Source organism: Manacus vitellinus, unplaced genomic scaffold (genome assembly GCF_001715985.3).
Source record: "Manacus vitellinus isolate BGI_N305 unplaced genomic scaffold, ASM171598v3 scaffold_5_pilon, whole genome shotgun sequence".
Lineage (NCBI taxonomy): Eukaryota > Metazoa > Chordata > Aves > Passeriformes > Pipridae > Manacus > Manacus vitellinus.
This window is the reverse complement of record NW_021940682.1, coordinates 28428041-28437610: the sequence shown is the minus strand read 5'-3', so window position 1 is coordinate 28437610 and position 9570 is coordinate 28428041.

Sequence of the window (9570 nt, the reverse complement as noted above, 5' to 3'; positions counted from 1 at the left end):
CGCCGAGCCAACTTGTTTCTCCGGGTGTTACCTGGCTGCTACCGCCGCTGTGCCCTCGCCCTCGGCAGGGTGGTCTGTCCCGACGGCCGCCCCTGCCGAGAGCGGTGGGGCACTGCGGTGTGCCCCCGCCGGCGCTGGTCTTCCCTCTGGACCGCAGGATATCTAATCATCGTTTGTGTATCAATTCACAAAACCGTTTCCCACATTACTTAGAAAGGCTGCCAGGCTAACGCGTTTTCCTTCCGTGCAATTTCATTTTCTTTGACATTATTTCCTTCATTTTACGGAATACTGCTTGCCCTGCTTTGATTTGGGGTACGTTTTAGTCTGGTTCCCAGACGCACACGGTACATTTAAAAGTTAATTTTGGCTATCAAACTCTACTAGGGACAGTAGTAAGAAAGTGGCAAAGAATATTAATTTTTCTTTTGTTTCCAGTCTTCTGAAATAAAGATATCAAACGACTACTAGCTTCTGGTAGTCAGTGTAGTAAATAAATTAAATGTAGTCATTGGAATGAGCCTTTGTGGTACTTTCAACAATCTGTAATTCAATCATCTCTGATGCAAGCTGCCTTTTGCTATTATTCATCAGACCCAGCTGAGTGATTTCTGTCAGATGGGAAGGGGTAGAGAGAAATCTCTAGGTAAATGTAACTGAAAAGCTTTCCAAGTTGAGTCGTAAATGAGCACAGAAAAGCACTTGGCCACAATCTCGAGACAGATGTTGGCATCCAAATAAATCATTTCTTTTGGTTGTCTGGGGATGTCAAGTTTTATTTTCCTTTTTTAATAGCCATTTGTGGGTGAAGAAGGAGTTCTGTCTTTATTGCCTTGTAAACTCAATGCAAAATGTTGTAGTGCAATAATATTTCAATGGCTCTGAAATAATATTTTCAGTACAAAGGTCAGTCGAGTAATTTTAGATACACATACATGTTATAGACAAATAGACTACTAATCTGCAATGGTGATACTCATCCTCAGAGCTGCTGTGCAGTGTGCCATCCATGTTGCATGTTAATCTGTTATGTGCTGTTTAAACTGCTTTATTGTCTGTGAGAGTTACTTCATCCTAAGAAGCGGAAGATGGTAGTTGTAGACCCAAGGGGAGTCTCCTTTCCCTGGTGAGTTGGCATCTAGAGTTACAGATGAGCAGTTGTTATAGGAGTGTCCCTGAAAAAGGGAGGGGGAGCTTTTGGGTACAAGGACAAGTAAGCAGTGAACTAATTTGCTTTGTGAGGATGTGAAATGACATCTCCTGCCAAGCTTAAATAAACCTGCTCAGAAGTGTAAGGAGATTGCACATATGTCTAGAATAGTATTTTCTTGTCTGTCTTGGAAACAAATGACCTGGTTTTATGTCTTGAGTCAAATACGTATCTTTTTTTCTTCCAAGCTTTTTGTATTTGTTGTTTTATTAGTAGTGTCTGATGGGAATATACTTTAATGTGGTATAGTTGCTCAAAATTTGCATCCATGCAATTCATAAATTGAAACTATATAGCTTAAAAATGTAGTGTAGGCAGCTTGAGTGAGAAGAGATAATTTAAAAAAGAACCACAGGGCATAAGATAATGACATGCTGTAGGAAATAATCATACTCCTGCACTTGCAAAAGCATGAAATGTTCCAGTGTAGCCATTTCATACAAGCCCAATTTTCCTTCACATTAAGAGCGCCTAAGTGAGCCTTATTAATGTTTGATGCAAAAGATGCTAAATCCATTTTAAGGATTTATACTGGAATTTAAAGAGGTAGCTCACAGACTAACAGAGCAAATCTAACACTTCTCCAAAACAAATAATCTGTTACCATGTATACCATAGCAGCACAAGTGGGATATAGCCTTTTCTGTACCATGGGTGGGCAAGAAGCCCTTTAAAACCATAGATACAAAACAGTGTTTGATTTAACAATCTGAAATGTTCTCTTACCTTAATCATAACTTAAATCAGATATAAGAGCTGACTGAGAAGATGCTCAGTGTTGATTAGTGTAGTAGTTGAGAAGGTGTGAGATAAGGGAAGGTTCTGTTTGTCAGAAACCTAAAGGAAAAAAAAAAAATCTATATTTTTCCAGCTAGCATAGAGACACCGGAAACATAAAATCAATTTTTATGGTCTTTTGGCAGGGTTGGCTGTAATAAGTAAAAAGGAGCAGTTCAGTGTTTGGCTGAAGTTTTTAAGCCACTCAGCTGTACAGAACTCAGTTAATTGATGCTTCCTCACATGAAAATGAAGCTCTTATTTAGCATATCATGATCTTTTCCTCTCAGTTCAACAATCTGATTACAATTTTAAAAATACTTGTGTGGGAGTTTATATTTATATGCACATTTAAACACACAGATAAACTCTTTACTGGGAATTGTGTTCTGAATAAAGAGTGCCTACAACCTCTTTTACCTGCTGTGGAAGAGACATTAAAGTTTGCAATACAAATAAAAAGGACAAGAAAATATTTCTGCATATCTGGAGGAAAAGCATGGAGGAATTATTACGCATGGATTCCATGATCTCCTTCCCTTTGCTGAGGATGCCCGTATAAATGTGCAGTTCCACAAAGAGAAATACTTCATCGTTTGATTTTGCTTTGATTCTTTGTAGAATGTTTGTTTTAAACATAACTTGGTATTTAGGAAGAACCTTAATTAGAAATACAGATAAGGGAGGCTCATTAGCCAACTATCAATTTGTGTTTACTGCTGATATTTACTAAAGATACTTGTGGTTAAATCAAAGCATTTGCCAGACTAAATAAACAAAGCGTTAGGTTAACATATTTTCGGGATTGTTATGTACAAATATCATCTTTGCTACAGTGGGCTTTATTCCTCCCTAATATACGTCGGTAAAAAGGGGGATTAGGAAATGGTGCTTATACTGTTAGATCTTTTACAGAAATACTGGATACCAAAGTAGAATGCATAGGAGGAGGACAACTGACAAGGGTTTTTCATGATTTCTTCTGGTGAGATGCTAAGAGCAGGCTACAGGCAACTTCTTTCAGGGACTACACAGACCAGCTGAGCGATTTGTGCAAGCAGTGTGTGGAAAAAGTTTTCTGTTTGAATAAAAAAAAAAAATAAATTTAAAAATACTTATTGAAAATATTTTTTTCCCTTGAGGACTGCAGTGACTGAAAACTGGATGGGAGCCATAATAAGAATGTCTTAAGTACTACTTTTGACAAATGTTAATCAGTATGTTTTAGAGGCTGACTTTTCCTAAGTGACTAAAGGAGTAGCACATGAATGTGTTATGAGAGAGCTGAGCATTTTTCTTAATCTGTTTTCTTGTCATTACTAGTCTAGAGGTCTTTCCCCAGAACAGCAGGCACTGAACACTTCTCCTTCTCCATACTAGAGGGAGTGGTGTTGCCATCTTTTAAATTCTCGGAGAATTGCAAACACAGGATGCCATTTCTCTTTTCTAGTCATCCCTAAAGATGCTCGGAGAAATGTATTGGAACACAAAATAAATCTGGAATTTCTCCTATGCAGTGTAGTTATCTGATAAACTACTAATATTTAAAAGGTTCTTCTAAACAGAGAAAATTTACAAATTTTAAAAAATGTCACAAAAACTTATCCAAGTGACTTAGTATTCATTGACTCTGAATTATTATAGTAATAAGCCATTTTTCAGGAAAACAAAATTTTATTTAGGAGTGGCTAAAACCAATTTGGTTATTTTAGTGCTGCTGTCTGTAAGTTTCCTGGACACTATTCAGGATTTATAACAGTAGCCAAATGTATTGAAGTAGCTTTAATACTCTAGCCATGTCTGCAGTGACTACGGACATGAGTGCCACAAAGACATGAGAATATGTGCCTCAAAGTTGCCCAGTAATGTTTTAATGAATTGGTTAAAAGTCTGCTTACAAGTTCTGTTTTGTACCTTTATCTTAAGGGTATTATTTTTCTATATGTGGCTGAAAAATTGGTGTAACAGTTACAAAGTGGGAAAGCTGGTAACCAATTGCCTGGTTTGGCTCAGAGACAGGAGTTTACGTGTGAATTCACTCATCTGTATGCGTTTGAATAACCATGTGGATAGTGCAGTTGAAAATAATTGGAGTGCTTTTGCACGAGGCAAGGGGCTCACAAGGATCATCAAGTCCAGCCCTTAGGCCCTGCACAGGACCATCCCCAAGAGTCACACCACGTGCCTGAGAGTGTCATCCAAATGCTTCTTGAACTCTGGCTTGGTGCTGTGGCTGCTTCCCTGGGGAGCCTGTTCCAGTGCCCAACCACCCCCTGGGTGAAGAACCTTTTTCTGATGTTCAGCATAAACCTCCCCTGACACAACTACAGGCCGTTCCCTCAGGTCTGGAAATAAAGATTCCATGACAAATAGTTTATTTGGTTCAGGATGTTGTCTCAGTCATGCTTTTCCTAGAAAAATTGTACATTTGTACATTGACAGGTGAACACTAGACCTAACTCTTATTTGGAACACTTAAGATTACTTGTAGCGTGTAATTTTAATCCTTTTTCCCTTTTTCCCAGTATTTAATAATTTATAATAATTTATTTCTATTGGATTTCTATAAGCAAGTATTAGAATTGGGAGGAATTCTTAGAAGAATATCTGACAATGCAGTTAGAGTGTGTTGTTTTGTTTTGTTGTTTTTTTTCCAAAGGCTAAAAGTGATAACTTAAGAAAAACTTAATGGTGTGATGTGTTGATAGAAGACACAATATATTGGTGAATTGTTGAGGGTTAAAGAAGGATAGTGTGATATACATACACTCCAATCAAAATAGTTTTGAAACTTTTTTTTTCTGATTAAAAAAGGACTGTCTTTATTGTTGAAATTGTAAGCTTGTTTTGAATTTAGTCAGGCATTTGATTTAGTTTAGGGTAATGTTCTAATTATAAAAATAATGGTGTCAAACAGCATCATTGTCCCTGTGAACGGATTTCTTTTTTTCATGTACTAGATTGCAGAAGAGATAGTATATGAGGAATTGCCATCTCTATTATTCCAACTCTTTTCATTACCTTTGACAATGATCTGGAATAAAATACAAAATCCGTATTCATGAATATAATTCTGGGTTTTTTGTGCCGATTTTAATAAAATTGGGAAAAGTGCTTTTATAAACTGATTTAATTTGGTTTCTCATCCTATAATATCTGAATATGTGTTTTAACAAAGTGAAAAACAGTAATACTTTTGCCTACTTCCAGTAAAAAAAATCGTGAATCTCCCTAAATACTAGCTTGAGAAAAGAATTGGGGATTACATCTGGACATCGTCATCTGGCCCAATTTTGAAGAGCAAAGAAGCCATATGCATCTGTAAACACTGCTCAGAGTAGGAAAGGTGCCCATCTCAGAGAGGATGCCACACAACTAGAATTAGTTTAGAGGAGGGACTTGAGTTGTGTGATTTGAGATGTGCCCAATCTGTTTCTTAGTGGAACTCCTAAAAGCTTACCATTCTCTTTGGAAAGCTGTATGTGCCGAGAGCTTCCTTGATGCCCACACAGTGAACATACTGGTATTAAATTATGCTCTGGTATGTATAAGGTCGTGCAGCAGCCTGGCTGGGCACACAAACCACAAGACCCCAAACAAGAAATGAGGTATCGATGTTTTTCTATCAGAGTAGCAAGTGTATGAGCCACCTTAGTGAGGAGATGATACCTTTACTTGAAGTCTGTAGATCAGTATTTTCTTTCCTTTTAACTAGACTAGGTACAAGTTCTAGATTTGATGCTGAAATTGCTGGATTTCTGATTTGTGTTAATCCATGAGAATGGAGTAGGTAATCACCTGTCCTTCTGACCTTAAAATCACCAACCCATTGAACTTGCTGCTATTGACTCCTACTGTGTCTCTTGGGTTAAATAGTATTTGTTGTAAAAGATGTTGCGACATGTTACTTGTGTAGTGTGAAGAGGTTCTGTCTGAACTTCCCTTAAGCTGCCCTTGTATGTTATAATCCTATTTTGTCCCATGTTACTGACAAGAAATTTTTGTTTATTTATCTAACTGGTGTTAATCTTTGAGACCCGATTTAAAGCCGATTGAAGTCGATGACACTTCCTTCCATTTATTTTGTTCCTCTGATACGTCCTAAAACTATAAATTGAGCTTATTAGTAGGAACTTTGATTTAAAAGAGTATGCCTGTTACTCTTTGAGATGTGAGAGAACCAGTGTCCTGTGTCCCATCATTCTAGTGTGGACTTGCATAAATAGGCCTTAGTTTCTAGATGCCATCAGTGAGATGCTACCCAAAGGACAGTTTTCTGCTAAACCTGTTTTGGAGCTGGCTGTGGAGGTGCAAATCCTTGTGGCTGGCATCTGAGCCAGGGAACCCTGTCATGATTCTGCTTTGCACCAGGATAAACTTGTCTTGGTGAGCATCTCGCATGTCCTCTTTCCATGTGTACTACGTGGCTATGGATGGTTAATTGGTGGCATTGGTAAGAAAACAGGTGTCTGTTAGGAGAGGGATACAACTCTACTGAAAAGGCAAGTAAGAGTTAGCTTTGAGAGTGTCTTCCCACTGAATTGCAAAGAGATGTCCTTGAGTAGTCCAGGTAAGGGTGGAAGACAAACACATTTTTGACTGCTAGTGTAGTGATGGTTGAATTTCAGGGTTTCTGGATCCTGAAATTAAAGTTTATTTTTTTTCTAACAACCCAAATGTTTAAAGATGTGTTTGTTACGCTGTTGCATTTGATAACTGTATCATGCTAATATTTCCTTATGAAGAGTCTGTCAGTGGATTTTTTTTTCCCACAGTTTTCATTTTTTTATAGTTCTTTTCATATGCTAACAACAAGCTGCTACCTTGCACTTACTCCTCAGTTTTGGCTTTCTTACTTCATGCTTTTTTAACTTGCTCAGCTGCTAGTTAGAGCAGAGAAACACCAGGCAATATCCATGTGACCTTGACAGAGGTCACTTTCTTCTTTATGATGTCCTGTAGCTGCATAAGGCCTTTGCTGCTCTTATCTTGTATATTTGCTTTATTTTTGTAAATTCTACATAGAAGGATTGAAATATTGCTTTTTTAAAAATTAATATGTATTTACAGCTCTTCTAGCTTGTTGAGAAAATGTTGAAAGTGAAAACTTAAAGTAAAATTGTCTGGGAAAAAAAACACCTGAAGTCACATGTTATAGTGCTTTCTTGCACTTGTCATCTTCAAAACATGTGTCCATTTTTAGTAATGACTTGGACCTATGTTAATATTCGATATGCAAATATTGGCTTTATAAATCATACACTGGCTAATAATTGTGAGTTGTTTACTCAGAATCAATTATTCTTTATAAATATTGATATGAAAGTTCTGTGTTATAGTGAGCAAGGCATAAAACTCACTATGGAAATCAGCATTTTAGAAGAAGAATAATAGTAATAAATATTTTATCTTGATATCAAGCAGCTATTGCTCAGATTTTTGAATTGAGCACTGCTTATCTATGTAGTGTTGATTAAATTCTAAAGCAACAACCAGCCAAATGTCCGTTAAAGGTGATGAACCAGTCCTTTGCAGGCATAGTAGAGACTGTCTACACTGTTATTAAAGGATTCAAATGAATCCCAAAAGCCAAAACCTTTTTCTGCCTTTCCAGATAACTCATTTATATATGTACTCATCGATGGGATTCCAAATTGTATGTGATCCAGATAAGTGAAAGGAAAAACAATTGGCATAATTTTAATGGAGCGTGTCAATATTACTCTAGTTATAGCTTTTTTGAATTTCCTTCTGGTACTAACATGATACTGGGAGCATTTCATTTGCTTTGTGTTGAAATTTGGCTCTTAGAATGTCTGTTCACTTCAGCTACTTTTAAAACAATGTATGAATTCAGTGGTGTTAGCTGATTTCATAGAATAAAGCTAAATTATTTGCTGAAAGGGATTATCACCTGGCATGCCTTACTCTGTGGTGTTGCTGCCCTCTTCCACTTAGTTCTGTGACTTTTTTTGTGATGAAGAAAAAGAATCTTTACTGGGTAGGTAAAATCCTAACCTCTTTGCATAGTTCACGATGTTGGCTGTAGGTGTTTAAAGTAGATGAATGTGTGAATTTGAAAGGATGACCTCAAGTGCAGACAAAAAGTCATAGGTGGAGGTAGTGAGTATGGAGCCTAGTTGAAGACATATTCGTGAAGATTTTTCTAAGTTAACAAATTGTTCAAGGTTTTGTCCTGCATTGGGCCAAATATTGGCTATTTTGTGTGTCCTTTTGGGATAAATATATTGATAATTCTTAATACCATAGAGGTTATGCTGATGAGGTAATATAAGAATTTATCCTCAAACCTTGAAAAATATTAGCTCAGCCTGTCCTGCTTACAGCTGTAGTGCTGTTCAGATACTTAAAGGTAGTTACTCCAGTCAAATTTAGATGTAATTGTATTGAATAAATTCTAAGTTTTAAAAAGTTTTAAGAGGTGTATCGTATAGAGTGTAGAACTGTGCTTAATGTTTATCTTATGCTGTAGTACTTATAAAAAAAAGAGTAAGGGAACGTACTGAAACTTTCCCTCTCTTAAAGACCATCAGCATATTTGTTGATTGTGGTTAGTTTGTTGTAGTTTGAAGCTCTTGCCTCATTATTATTGGGCATACGAGTTTTCTGTACCCATGAGTAACCAGATTGGGAGGAACTAAAAGTAGTAGGCTTAGCAGCAAAATGTGTTAGTGGAGGGGCTGTATGTTGGTCAGTGACGATCAAAAGTTCTACACCTGTTGTTGCAGAGATAAAGATGATGACCTACACAAACACAGCCTATCAGAGAAGGAACTAAACCTTAGCTGATTCGTTGCAGCAAGTTAGTGTCTAAGACTAATATGCAATAAGCGTATTCACCATATGGGCCAGCATCCTTGTGAGTATGAATACAGTCACAGCATATACAGTTGCTCTCAGTTTTAACAGTAGTAATACACATGGGTTTTTCCCTAGATAAGGCACACAGAGTGAGCCTGAAACAAATGTGTGCTGAAATTTTGTTTCCTGTTACAAAGCAACTGCTTCAGGCCATGTTACTTTTTTCCATTGGACTTGGTCTAATATTGTGCTTCCAATTCTGGCTCATAATTCCAATTCTTAGACCAGAATTCTTGTTAGTGTATTTCTAGTGAATCGTATTTTTTTAGATGAGCTGAATTAGGTCCCAGAAATACAGAATTACTTTTTTTACCCTTCAAAGCACTTATGGTTTAGTTGGAATACTGGAAGTTATTTATTGTCACCATCACTTAGAACAGACTTTTAAACCTATTTTGGTTTTATAAGTTGCTTGCTTGCCTGGACACATGGGAAAAGATCTAGGTGTGATGACTTAGCTCTCCACATCCTCTGTTAACACAGTGAATTCCAAATGTAGGTTGTAACCGGTGACAGCTGTTTCATAAAGAGCTGCTTCGTATTTGTGAGAAGCAGTGTTTGCTCTGCAGTCTCTTTAGAACAGGGCCTGACAAATCTTGTAATGTGTTAACAGTGTGCCTAACATAATAGGATCCAGATCTTTGACTGGGGACATGAACAGTTGTGCAAAAGATAAAAATAAAATTTAGCCCAAATGTTGG